This window comes from Micrasema longulum, unplaced genomic scaffold (genome assembly GCF_059751315.1).
Source record: "Micrasema longulum isolate JH-2025_06_02 unplaced genomic scaffold, ASM5975131v1 h1tg000177l, whole genome shotgun sequence".
NCBI classification, from domain to species: Eukaryota; Metazoa; Arthropoda; class Insecta; order Trichoptera; family Brachycentridae; genus Micrasema; species Micrasema longulum.
The window spans coordinates 1,052,357-1,067,557 of record NW_028277382.1 but is presented as its reverse complement, the minus strand read 5'-3'; the positions used below and the strand labels follow the sequence as shown (position 1 = coordinate 1,067,557).

The window sequence follows — 15,201 nt, the reverse complement described above, 5'->3', positions numbered from 1 at the left end:
GGGTTTTTATTAAAAAAATATTTAAAAAAAAAAAATATTATTGTTTTTGATAAAACCTTTTATATTTAATTGTTGAAAATTGAAGGGTTTTTAGAATATTCAGGACATTATTTTGATATAGGGAATCAATTAATAAAATAAACCTGGTTCGCACCTGATAGTATATAGGGCACTGCATTGGTACATGCAGTATATTTCGATCATGTGTTACAGGAATGTTGGTCTTACGCTTCAGGAACCAGTCTTAGGATAGGTAAAATATTGTCGTGTTAATCTACCGACATTCACGGAGACTGGACAGCTGTGCGCGTGCAAACCACGAGCCCACTGCGTGATATCGCATGATTGGCCCATTTCACACCATTACAAAAATCTACACGGCATGATAAAATACAGTACGGTGGATCGATATTTATTATTTTACAACTATTTTTTTTTTTTTTTTTTTATTAAATTGAAAACATATTAAACATAATTATATACAATATTCCCAAGGAGTTTTTTTAAAAAAAAACTCATTTAGGGACATACAGATAACAAATTTATTTAAAGACGTTTTTACATTTTAAACTATAATATTATTTACAAAAGCAGAAAAATTAAAATTATGATATACTACAAATGCATTAACCAGTACGCCATAACACCGACGAATCCAGTCGAGTTCCTTTTGCAGGTTTTTTACCTGAGAGTATTTGCTAAATTTAAAAAATGATTTTGATAAAATTATTATTAAAATCTCTTTTGTAAAGTTTCACTATGTTATTTGAATCAAGTTGTGGTCCCGCGTCTAGTGTTGCGGATTCATGGATCAGAGGTCCGAGGTTTGAACCTCAATCTACCCAAACTTGATTTTCATTTTCTAAAAGTGAGTTATTTAATACTTGTTGACTTGCCACTTTATGTTTATGTTAAATTATTTTCCACTTTACTTTGTTATATTTATATTTAGAACATAAGATTTTCTCACGTAATTTTTTTTTTATTTGTCATCTTAGATATGTTATGTTTCTTTTTTAATTTTTTGTAGTCTTTTTTTTATATTTTACTTTCACCAAATTGTTTAGTTTTAATAATTCAATTATATTTCACATTATATATAACATAATGAATTGTTCACTGCTGTGATTATTTCTGTAAAACTTTTAGATGTAAAAGGTTCTTTGAACCGTTGATATATAAATAAATAAATAAAATGGTCACCAAAATTGAAATATTAGGGTAAATTATAAGAACGCTAATGTTTTATTTTTAATAAATTAACTGAGGCTTTTTTAAATAAAATAAATAAAACAACTTTGTTTTTAACCACTAATTTTTATTTTTCACCGACCGGTTTCAAAGCAAACAAGCTTCTTCTTCAAGGTGTACGTAACTAATGAATTGATTCCTTTTTTTATTTCTATCATGTTCACTAAATACTACACGTAGACCCAATAAATGAAGTGGTTTTTTTCTCTACATGGGTGGTAATTTGATATCATTATTTTCGAAGTAAGACAGGAGAGGAATAAAAGAAATATTGTTTATTTGGTTATTAATTATTGTTTTCTTAATATGAATCGCTTTTTGATTTCTAAGATTTCTAGTTAAAAATACTTATAGTTAGTGGTTAGAAACAAAGTTGTTTTATTTATTTTATTATAATGAATAACCACAAAGTTTCAAATATAAATTTTATATTGAGACTTTTTTATTCATTTTATTATTGAAATCATTAACGACGGAGTTAACGAAAAATAAAAATACTATCAAATTTAAATAGGTACAAACGAATCTAATAAATGGTAATCTTTTATAATTGTATCGTGCAAAAAATTCTATAATTATTAAGATGAAATATTGAAAGAGGCTATTCTTCGCAGGGTATCAAGCGGCTGGTTCGTTTATTTGAAAATTTTTGTAATAATGAACAGACTTTAGTAATAACACACAGAAGGCCTAACTCGTAAAACTCGTAAGTCCCAAACTTACTTTTGTTCAAGGGTGGATAACAATTGTTTTTACATTAGCTAGCGAGGTGTTTTTTTAATATTGAAAAAATATATAAAGTAGGCTAAAATTTTACACACATGTCATTAAGATTATTTGAAGTCTTAAAAAAAGGGTCAAAATATATTTTTTGATAATTTGTGAACTTACGAGTTTTACAAGTAAGGGTGACGATATTGCATGTTGACGCTCCCAGAAATCTCAAAACTTAAAGCATTATTGTCAAATACGCTGCCCACCACACTATGTTAAAGTCAACGGAATATAATCTAAGGATAAATATATTCGATAAAACCTTGCGCATAACAAAAGCAAGGTACAAATAATTTACAACTACAAAAAAAAAACCACTACACTACAAGGCAAACTTTTCTCCACACGATTTTTTTTTTCAGAATTTTTACCTGAGAGTAGCCATCGAGTCAAAAGCACACGTCCAGGATTCGCATTTTACTGTTCAAACAGAGCTGTTGTCTTTATCGTCTTGAAGACAATCAATCAAACTACTTTTTAAAAATTAAATTTGCCATTCAGCACTTTTTTCTGATTTTTTATAATTATATGTTTGAGTATGGTAAATATTCAAAATGCAATATTTATTCCATTAGAAAATGTAAAACTGAATTTAACAATTTAAATGGTACCTTGTATTCAATTATATAATACAATATTACCTCCAAAGTTATTTTATGAAATGCTAGTTTTACATTTTATATAACTCTCATATTTCAATGCTTTATTTTTCAGGTAACTCTTCCCTGCTTACTGCTCCAATACCAAACAGTGATTTGTGGAATAAGAAATTAAATATTGTTGGTCATTTGAAAATTTTACATTCGAGAAGTACATTATTTGGAGTTATTAGAACAAAAGGTAAGAACGATATTTTACTATAAAATTTTGGAATGAGTTTTTATTTTTTTTATTTTTTTATTTTTTGTTTTCTTACAATAAACAAAATAATATAACAGAGTATTTAAGAAAAAGCATAATTACATATCAACGAAATACATATTAATAGAAATATAGTAAACAATAAAATCCCACAAACGCATGGCCTGTTCGTGGGTATACAAGAAAATGTTAATGAATTTTTTCTCCAATAATAACAATGGACAGTTGTAATATTTTTGTAAAACGTAAAAAAGAAAAAATAAAATATTCTGTAAAAGATAATATGTTTTTTTTATTTTTTATAGTAATAAAAAAGGAAATAAAATTAAAAAAAAAAAACACAAAAATATTCCCTATTATTAAAGGGCAACAAAATAAATCATAGAAAAAAAGAGTTCGTATCTTTAGTTGTTTGAAGAATGTTTTTAAACTGTACACCTATTTTAAATTAGTTATTCTCCTGAAACAGCTGACTCAGTTTCAGAAATACAAATCGGTACCTGAAAACCAAAACATCCCAAACGCCATTTTGGGCTAAAATGACTTAAATATAGTACTGTCATCACCTGCAAGTTTTCCTTAATGGTACAATGTCTCTAGCTCGTATTTATTGCGGTTACAGACATAGGTCATGATACGAGTATGGTCTTAAATGGGGAATACTAGCAACATCTGAAAATATTTTTCGGTCTAAATTTCTTTCAACAAAGAGAAAAAACATTTTTGAAAAATGAATATGAAAGTCAATGCATTTGAAGGACTTATAACCAATCATTGGCTGGTTTAAGTGGGCATTTTACGTACTGTGTGACAAAATGGTGAATGTTACAGTATGTAAAGTTAACACATTACAACAGAGATGAAAAACATTTGAGAGAAGGTAATATAGAAGTCTAGGCATCTACAAGGCTTATGACCTGTCAATGGCTGATTTCAGTTTCAGTGCTGTAGAGCAGCGTTTATTTTATAATTTTAAAAAAATACATACAATAATTTGTTACCCACTAAGTCTAAAGACTTTTCGGTGGGACACATTTTTTTTATGACAGAATTATATTACATTTATTTTATTTATATTTTACAAATTTATTTTTAAACAGGCACTATAAAGTATCAAGAAGATATTTCTTCAGTTCTTTTTTAAGTGACCACTTTACACACTGTGTAACATTCACCATTCTGCCCATATTTGAACATCTATATTCCTTCTATTCTTTCATCTGTTGATGTTAGTGAAGTTTAAGAGCTAAAACCTTTATTTATGCGGGTGAGATTCATCTAATTGAATTATTTCACCTACATACTAGGCAACGCCTGAATCTCACCTGAATCTCACCCGCATAAATATTTTTACAAATAGATATACAAATCTCAATGGGGTCAGTGTGTGAATAAAATGTGCGAATTTCACAAATTCGTGAAAAATAAGTCACAAAATTTCTAAATTTATCTCTACTTTAAAATGCGAATTTAAGATATAAGGCTTTTATATGGCTCTCAGGTCAACAAATTTAACGGTTTTTAATAAAACGAATAACTAAGGCACAAAGCGTAAAAGAAAATTAATCACTTCACTTCGAGCGAAAAAATCAATACGCCGCGTACTGCTTGCCGACCGTCTGAGTATCCATAAAAAATACAAAAGTTAACGCATACTAATATAGATCTAGAGAAACAGATTACTTAAAAAAATTGGCACGTTGCCAATACAAAAAACCTAGGAAATTATCATTAAAATAAATTAAAACAGAAAACAACAAATCCACAAATATAGTTCTGTCTATCAATAATACTTCTATTTTATTTTTATAGAGTTTTTATTCGATAAAATATACACACAAGTATTAAAACATATTTTGTCCCGATAAACTATTCAATAAAACAACAATGTTTGAGTATGCCCTTACACACCGTGTAACATTCACCATTCTGCCCATGTTAGAACATCCACATTTCCTCAACTCTTCCATCTGTAGACTTTTGTGTAGAACTTTATAACGTGATAAAGGTTTCAGCTCTTTTACTCCACAAAAGTCAACAGATATTTAAAAATAGTTTGTCATCGGGTGGTCAGACATAAGTTTTAATTAATAATCAAATAAAAGAGTACATACATAATACTGCATGCGTATAAAATAATAAACATAGATTATTTAATTTTCGATGCATTGAAAAATATTTTGAAGAAGAAAAAACTGACCAGATAAGAATAGTTTAAATAAATATTTTTTAAAAGTAAGAAAATAGAGTAAAATAATACAACTAAAATAAAAAAATAGCCAAATGGCTAGTAAATAAGTTAATTCTTAAATATATTTTCAACATAGGAAAAAAATAAAAATATAAATAGTGTGTTTTTTTGTTTATTTTTCACAGTGACTTTTTTTCACTGTGAAAAATAGGTTATGTTAGTTTGTAATTAACCCTGAAGAAGGCATAGTATTGCCGAAACTAGTTGGTTGTCAAATTATAAAAAATATAAGTGTTACATAAAAACAAAGTGATTTTATTTTATTTTAATATATTAAATAATAATGTTCCACAAAGTAAGTGCTTCAAACATCAAAAAAAGAGTTATCTTAAATTTACTATCCTAAAACATAAAATTAAAAGTACAAAAGATTTTTTAAAATCATATTCAATTTCATGTTTCCGATTTATACATTTCAAATTCGGATTCAGATTTTCTTTAAAAAAAACCTTTTTACTTTATGGACAATTGAAAATAACTCTTTTAACTTTCCATTGTTATCGTGATTCAGATCGATAATACAGGCAAATATTAAATTTATTTAATTTACCCTTATTTCGGTAACCTGAGTTGGGAATCGGGAACCTTGGGAGATACTTGTAAACCATAATTAGTCTTATGAAGACCGAGGAACAGAAATTCATTATTTGAGTCTACGTGAGGGAACATTTAGGGGTAATATGTTTGAGAATAGCCGAGACATAAAATGAAATTATTGTTAAGATTTTCATAATTTCACAGAAATTACCAACATACCCGTCAGAACAGTTGTTCCAATACACGAAGGTGCTGGATATGAGACAACTGTACCTAAAAAAAGCACTTACACACTTCTGGTCGAACAACAAGGAGAGGTCTCAGCAAAATGTCCGTACGAGGGTTTCCCGAAGCATGAATTGTGTCATACCCAAAACCCGTACGACTTTTGCTCAGAGACATCTCTCATTTATCGCACCGAGAGTGTTCAATGTTTTGAAAGAGCCTATAAAGCTCTCAAGGACAAAAAATATTTTCAAGAAAGTTGTTAAGGACTGGATCTTCCCTGGGAATTGAGTAGGAAACTCTTTGATGATTTTTCGAATGTTTGAGTTTACTATTTACCATATTGATGTGCCATATATATATATTTATTTATACAAGTATTTTTTTTTAAATATATTTTTATTCTGATCCTATATTTGTGGTGACTCATGTGCCTGTGTCAGCTAATTGCTAGTCCCATCTCAACACATGACATTTTGTCCCATGGAGTTGGGACTTATGTCTGAAATAATGTACAATAAACTTATGTATGTAAATAAATAAATATATATGCGTCCAATTGGTGTTTTAAAAGTATTTGATAAAATGTAGCATATCAGTATAGTTATAAATAATTATAATAAATTTACGGGGACCTGTCATTGATAAACCTTAAATTGGCGTGTGACATTGTCGTCTTTGCAGATAAGGAGAACAAAATAATTTCAACGTTGACAGATCTCAAAAACCAATGCAAGAAAGTGGAACTGAAAATGAACATAGACAATTCAAAAGTCATGTCTACAAGTTAAATACTGCTCGTTAAGATTGATGGTCAGAATATTGGCAGAATCGAATCATACTCAAGTAACAATGTTAGACTAGGAAGAGATATTTCTGAAGCTGAATTAGAAAGAAGACAAGGACTAAGGTGGGCTTTAGGAAACGATAAAATATTCTGAAATTTAGAAGCATTCCAATATACCTGAAGATAAAGGCGTTCAACGCATGCGTTCTCCCCGTGCCAGCTATGAATTTAAAACAGTATAAATTAAATAATCCTACTCAAGCTCGCAGAGATTGCAAAATGAATCAATGGATTAAGGAAAGTGCTTAAATTACGTATTTAGGAAAAATAATTGGGGATCTGAAGTGAAATTGGGCTGGTCATGTTTTTCGGATGCTGAGCTGTAGATGGACCAAAAAAATTTATGGACTGGAGGCCGAGAACAAGACCCAGAAGCATAGGGAGACCCTAGACCAGATGGTCTGACGACATCAGAATAGTTGCAGGTCCAAAGTGGCAAAGTATGGCAGCTGAGAGAGAATTGTGGAAGTCACATAGATAGATATACCCAGGTCGCAGTGATGTCAGGGGCTCATATAGCATTGTTTCCTCATTACTAAGAATCGGAATAGTCACAACTTTAGTTATCTATTTTGATTCTTAATTTGTAAGCAAATTTCATAATAGCAAAAACAGCTTAAATCAAATTCCCAAATGATTAACCTTTATTTAAATGCGGACTTATATATTTGGTTTTCGTTAGAACACTTGACACTTTCGTAAATTTACTCGCCTAGGAGCTTAGCAAAATTAGATTTGTTTTCTTGCCGCTAAAGTTTCATAACAATTTTATTCAATTTGCTTAGCAAAACTTGGTTGTTTAGCCCTTAAGACTTATTTCAAGGTTACAAGGATATCGCAGGAACATCAAAGCCTATACCCTCGATTAACCAAGTCAAGAAGTTAAGCCGAAGTTAACTCTTAAGAACTTCAAAGGAAATTGACGCTCGAACTATTGTTGTTGAATCATAATGGGAAGGAAGGCTTGTTTTGTACTGTGGCAGTACAAATAATTTCAAATGTATATAGAACAGGAGAGAAAAAATCTGAAATTTTTGACAGAATAACTTATTTGCTAATTGTTTACATTCACAATTGTTATGTTGAACAGTTTTTACAGTAATAACTTAAACCTGCCAAAGAGAAGGATTGTGGTCCTGCGAATGGTTTCACAGACTCCAGATCAGGAGTTTTTAATTCGAATCCAGCTTAACCATAGCTTTTTTCCCATTTTATAGTATGATTGTCAAGAACTAAAAGAAAATGGCTAAAAAATTAAGGCATTTAGGTAAATCATAAGAACGTAAATATTTCATTATCTTTTTTAACTCTCGTATGGCTATGGTGTAACACGAATCTACATTTGTATAAGACATGATATATCCCTCTTATTTATTTTATTGATGAAGTTGCATTTTTTGAAATTTTCAAATTGACACCAGATTTGGAAAGTAAAGTTCAAATTAATAATATTTTTAATTGAATCGGCATTCACTTCGTAACACTTCATTATAAATTATTATGAAAATGATACTTTTTTATTAAATTATTGAATATTAAGAAATAAATTCGACTTAATGTCCTGTCCCCCATTGATCATGTTTTCATATCTGTACTTGAGATAACTATCCATTCATATGCTTTCACCTTAGATAAGGGGGAAAAAACCCTCCTGCTCAAAGTTTCACTGATTAATTTGTTTATTTTTTGTTTAAATTCTATGACATTGTGAACAATATTCTGTTTTAACTATATAAGTTTTATATCACCCGTCGATGGGAGGAGTGCTCTCCCAAAACTATAGTTGTGTTCTTGTAAAATTATAAAAATGTGTAACACGAATAAAAAAAAAATATTTTCATAATAATTTATATTCATATTTTGGATTCTAAATATTCTGGACAACAAAAAAATATTCTTAGAAAAATTATTACACTGATGAAAGTTATACCAAACCCACATAAATCTGTTTTACTGTATAATAAAGAGCCCGAGAATAGAACTTATAATATGGAAGACAAAGACGCTGTTCTGTGGCCGGTGTTTGTGTGAAAGAGACAAAATCAACAGAAAAAAAAATTCGTACAAATAGTTGGTTATTGGCAGTGAGCAGAAGTGCACGGTAGATTAAGGACCGGCGTAGTTATGTTTAGCTAGAAGAGGCCTAAATTATATAATATTTTTTGTTTATTATGGAATAGCAATTATTTAAAGTTTGTCATTGTGTTTTATTTTTAGCAGCTGATCTTGATAGTTTTTTGGTAAAAGGTAGTGTATTTTAGTTTATTAGCTTGTCAGTCACTATAATCATTCCCTTTCCACATCTAATGATGCATTGACATTACACCGGTACATCAATCGCTGCATATCTTGATGGTTTTTTTTTATACATGATGGTAAGGTAAAAAGTTATATGCTTTAAATGCCAGTTCAGGTACTATGAAATACACAACTTTAATTGAATTAGATTCAGGATACGACACTACCCGATGTAAAGAGTACCGCTTTACCCACCGTGAAACTACTGGGAGTCATCCTTAATTTTGACCTTTCTCTTGGCGCTCAAATTAGTAGAACGATAAGTTCATGCTTTTACCAGCTGAGACAGATGAAATGCATACGCAAAAAATTGCCAGTTGATGCCGCCCGTCAATTAATAAATGCGTTTGTAGTGTCTAGAGTCGATTATTGTAATGGTATCTACGCAGGTCTACCAATGAATAAAATGACTCGCCTACAGGCTGTTTAAAATTCCGCAGCGAGACTTATTTTTGGAAACTCTAAATTCAGTCATATCACTCCACTACTTCGGGAATTGCACTGGCTACGTTTTTCACAGAGGGTGGAATACAAACTCCGTTGGCTTATGTATAAGTCACTGCACAACTCTGCTTCAGAATATCTAAGGGAACTCTGCATTCCAGATGAACTAGCTAACACACGTCTTACGCTTAGATCAGCTACATCTACGTCGAAAGGAAAAGTTATTGTGCCTCTGCGCAAGCAGCGCACTAAATTCGGCGAACGTGCATTTTCGGTCGCAGGCACTACGGCATAGAATGCTCTTTGAGCAGAGGTCCGAAGCTGTGAGAGTGAAGTGATGTTTCGGAAGAAACTTAAAACCCACTTGTTCTCTAGATCATTTCAATAAATTCTTAGCATGTGGTAGAAAAGTAATATGAAGAAGTACATTATTTTTCTTAAAGTTAAAATTAAATTTATATCTTTCTATAATCAGTTTGTAAAGCGCCATTGAGGTATTATATTACGAAAATGGCGCTTTATAAGTTATCCATAATTATAATTATTATTCTTAACTATAAAACACCGTTTAAATGAATATTTAATATTACCCACGCCGGAAATCGAGCCCGAGATCTCTTATATGATAGGCAAACGCTCTAACTATTACAATACGAATCGGAGTCGGTACACCGGTAGAAAAAAGAGATGGAAGAATCGAAGAAATACGGATGTTCAAACAAAGGCATAGAATGTGACACAGTCTGCAAAATGGCCACTTGAATCTGCCAATAGGTCACAGGCCCTGTAAATACCAAAAGTCCCATATTCTGTTTCTAAAAATTTTCTTCTCGTAAAAATTCAATTTTGCTGTAGGAACCGCCTATTAATGGCAAAAAATTCTCGAGGGCAGTCAATAGATAGAGTTGGGTGGAATGTAATAAAGAACAAAAAAATCTGAAACTTTTCGGCACGGCCGCCATGACAGGAAACCCTCTTTTCCGTTTTTTATTTCTCTTTAGCGACATCACAGAAAATTTAAAGCGGAAGTCGGAACCCGGATTGGTGATCCGCTAATTTGAATTTCGAACGTAGAAAAAGTTTTTTCGGCTCTTTGAAGGCTGATAGCTGGATGTAATTTCGATAAAACAGTCGCTTAGATGAGGTGAAACAGCCGGTTAATTCAATATAATTCCAGCGTCCGGGCGGAAAGAAGAATACTGTATAACAAGCTTTTATTTATTTGTTCATACGAATACACATTTATACTACAAAAAAATAAAGCATCCCTTACTCTATGAGGCCAAGAGCCCTGTGTTGAGTTTTTTTGTTTTTAATTTTAATTAAGAAGGTAAACATAAACAAAATATATAAAAGGAAAAATAATAAAAAAATTTGAATAACCAGCTTGTCGGCAGGTTTCTTATTTCTCCTTTACAATGAAAAACGTAAGGGAAATTATATCAATTATATAAACATATTTTAAGAACTAAAAACATCCGTATTTCTACATAAAATTTATTTACAAAAAATAAAATAGATGACTGTTTACATAAAATATCAATTAATATAAACCCTTGTTACATATAAGCCACTTAATTTTTTTTTTCTTTAAAAGTTTTGTCAACATTTTCTTTAAAAATCAGCTTAGGAATCTTATTGAAAATTGTAGTAATTGTATAATGAAATGTTATAAGGCTATACTTGTTTACAAACCTCGATACTGACAAGCTTTAAAGTTGTGCTAACCTTGTATTATGTGTATGTAAATACCTTTTCTGGTAGTTACTATCGAATCGATATCTAGTAACAAATTTAAGCCATAGAATAGCATTTACGGACAGGCACCCTTGCTTTTTGAAAAGTTTGGGTACCTCTTCCTTATCAATTCTAGTTGATCTGTCAATCAATTTAAGAGCCGAGTTTTGTAAAGATTGAATTTTTTTAATGTTGGTTTTACAAGAAAAGCCCTAACTGGTAATACCGTACCCAATAATTGATTCCGCTAATGATTGATAAATCCGCATTAAATCAAGGGGAAAAGCTGGTCGCGATTTTTGGGCCGTGCACGGCGAAGATGCTATAAACTATTAATGATTTTGTTGAAAAATAATGAAGGAGAATACATTATTGACTAATTGGCTGTAATTTTTTGGCGTTGAGTTTTCTTGTTCTCTTTATTTGGAAAAAACAGACAAAACTTATGTCATTACCCAACATTTATTCGTCAGATCCGGTTACCAAACAAAACAATTCAGTGGGCGATTACAATCGGATTAAGCGAAAGCCATCATCACTATGATGGTAAAGTTAAAGATTAGTTCTCTAGAGTGATTACGAAGATACACTATCGACCATCTTCAAGTTTCGAGACATCGATACCTATCATAGGCACCCGTACCCCCCGGTATACGTAACTACGCACTGAAAGTGTCAAAAATAATTTTCAGGCAAGCACTCTTTACCTTAATTGCAATTTATTCCAATTTTAAATCTTATTTTTACTACAACAGTGTATTTAAAATGCGAAAGAGAAATAAGACAATTTTTATTTGACATTGAGCGCAAAGTAAAATCTGACAGAAGCGACAAGTGTTAAAATTTGAGAATTTGGGATAGTAACGCATTGTCGTCTTAAATATCATAATAGGTTTGCGACGTTAGGTGCAATGGCAACATTTCGGAACAAATGTTGCCACAATGAAAAATAAATACTGTCGTTCGCCTTAAAAAAAAATTTTTTTAAGTGTCAGTGGGGCCGGTTTTGTCATACCGAGGCATAGAATAAAGAATAGTCCAGAAGGAGCGTAGAATCATATTTGAATACATCAGACTATGTCCAAAAACTCCCTGACTATGTCCTACTTTCGCCGCGCGCATTTGTGATGTCGCTGCGTAATATTGTACAATGGGAAAAATATAATCATAACACAAATGTAAGGTAAAGAAAAAAACAGTCTGTTAATTTCTCTAAAATTTTATTGTGCACGCGGAAATACTGATTGATACAACAGAGTAGATAAATAAAGGGTCATTTAAAAAGAGTCAATGAATTAATGAACTTTAAACTTAATATATAAAACATTATAAAACGGATATTTTTATATCATGTTAAATAATATTTGATGTTTTAAAGATAATGTCGGTTAAATGTTCACCAGAGTTGATTAATCCGAGGTCCAATTTTCATAAGTTTTCTTATTAGATGAGCAAAGTAGGGTAAAAAAATTTACTACCCTGGCAACACTAACGAAACGTTCATTTTCTTTTCTTCGACAATCTGACAGATGGAAAAATAATTCAATTTATAAGTAATGTATTCGCTACTTACACATTCATTTGCTCATTACAATGAAATGTGATCCCATCTTGTTTATTTAAGATCCTAGCAGTATTGCTACACTTTAAAAGGACACAACACGGCATAGTTGAATTCAAATCGAGAGTTGCGTACTGGACGACGTCTACAAAGAAGCTAATGGGTCAACACGTAAAACTACTCATTTATGAATAGTTTAGTCGCCTTCTGTTTGATGCTCGTATGCGGTTACGGGACTTTTTTTAGTTTTACGTACCGAGGTAGATGTAAAATAGAGGTAAAAAAATTCGTATCGATACATCCTTATAACAATAGCGTTTGTAATGGCTTCTCATGGAATTATTGATCTGTGTAGTCAAAAAATCTATGCATGTTGTATAAAATACAATTCAATACATTAAAGCGGCTTGTAGTAACATAAGTTAAATAAGTGCGGATTTAAAAATAAAAATTTCCCGGAGAACCCAGTCGCGCGTATTGTATGTAGGTACACGCTTGTACAGATATTCGTTTATGCGAAAATTTACTTCTGAAAACGCGCGAGTTGAAATTCTGAAAAATAAATTGAAATTTCCTGAAATGGACTGATTCTGGTTCGCAAACTCTGCCCTCGTATTGAAACCATTGTCCTGAAAAAATCATTATTACAACTGGTTCATATTTTTACCGCTGGATTTCACGTTCGTAATAATGTGTGTAGGCATTACGCAGCAATGTACTCGTGCATACATATTTATATTTTTAGGTAGGTGATCAGTTTAATCAAAAAATATTTGTCTTTAATATTTTTGACTCCCTTTCGTGCTGCTGCGGATATCCTAACCAATCTTCTGAACACATCCTGGGATCTTGTCCCTTTTTTCTTCTCTATGATTACCGAATGGTGCTTCTCGCTACTATCCGTGGTTTTAATTGATCCTGTTCAATCAATTTAATCCCAGTCAGTGAAGAATTCACTTCCCTTTTTTTTTCAATCCAATAAAGTACATATTATGTACCTATGGATTACTTTCTTTCATCACAAATATGTTAAGGCTACCAGATTTCAGAAAACTCCTTCGGGCAGCTTTCCTCGTTTGACAACAAGCAAAATTTCCGTGTATGTGGGCACCGCCAAAGAGACTTATGTCCTCAGATGCGATGTGCGGGTGATTGTAATCGGAAATCGGAATGGCTTGAGAAGGCCATTCTTCTGCAGAAAAATGATTGGCTTTCAATATAATATTCATCATCATCAGCCTTCTCATTTCTAATGGTCAACAAGGGCCTTTCATAGAACTTCATACCGCTCTATCAGCGAACTTCTTCCTTCGGGTCGTCATTCTAGGATTTTTTTAAAGTCCATCTAGTTCAATGAACAGATCAGCACCATTTCAGGTTGGCAACCTTGTAGATCAAAATATTTATAATGGATCTTGCATTTATTAATGTATTAGTTCTTTCATATATTAACTCTTAAAATACTGTGGTAAATAATATCTTTGCGCGCGGTGATGTAACATTGTGTTACCACTAGCAAAGACGGAATATTTTAAAGTTCAGATATTTGAAGAAAAAAAAACATGGAGTCATACTGTTAATAATAATTACTTTTCCATAATTTATGCAAATAAACATAAAATATTGCCGTTTTAGCAAAATAAATTTAAAATCACAAATACGCCGCCCATGTTACCTGCGTGCATCCTTCATTACTGTTATCAACCGACTAAAGACTGAATCTGTTTTAGACAACACTCGCCGCAGAATAGCGTCTCTATCTTCCTTGTTATGATTTCTATCTTCGTGCTCTTCCTTGTATAAGGTATCTGTAAAGATGTATTTCTGAATTAGCGGACGTTCATTCTTTCCGTGGCAAAAATAAATAATATTTTGTATTAACATTTAGCATCGTTACACAAATTAAACTTTCCTACTTTGATTATTAAGATTATTATCATTATTGCCGGTCTCGTGATGTAATGGTTAGTGCGTTTGCCTACTATGCATAAGGTCTCGAGTTCGATTCCGGACATGATTGATATGAAATATCGATTTATGAGGGTGTTTTCACACTAGAATTTTTCATAGTCCCTGGACTGGCACCTGAAGCGTTAACTGATCACCATGTAACAAAAATGATCAAGACACGTTGTGATATGCACCATTAGGCGCAGAAAGGGAATGATGATGATGATGATTATGCATAAGATTTATATTTCACAAAGTGTATTTTTCTGTTTAAAAAAAAGCCTTATCAGACTCCCGGGTCAGGAAAAATATTCAATACTCATAGTGGGCCAATCAGGCACCTTATCCGCGCCGCAAAGCGCTCACCACTATGGCTACGCACTAAGTGTCACTCATAATTTGTTGTCGGGAATACAAAACTTTCACAACTAGATGTGAGTACAGAGAGAAGAGAACACAAGAACC

At 31.7% G+C, this 15,201-nt stretch overlaps 1 protein-coding gene across 2 annotated transcripts in view; it reads left to right on the top strand.

The window, feature by feature from the left end:
• Window positions 1-15,201, top strand: part of LOC148283954 (potassium channel subfamily K member 18-like) — a 219,575-nt gene that overhangs the window by 45,198 nt on the left and 159,176 nt on the right. Inside the window, exon 2 of one of the 2 annotated variants that reach the window (XM_088242922.1) lies at window positions 2,740-2,865. The exons of the other annotated variant lie outside the window; for it this stretch is intronic. The gene's annotated coding sequence lies outside the window, so the exon portion shown is untranslated. The remainder of the gene's footprint in view (window positions 1-2,739; window positions 2,866-15,201) is intronic. 2 annotated transcript variants of the gene reach the window in all.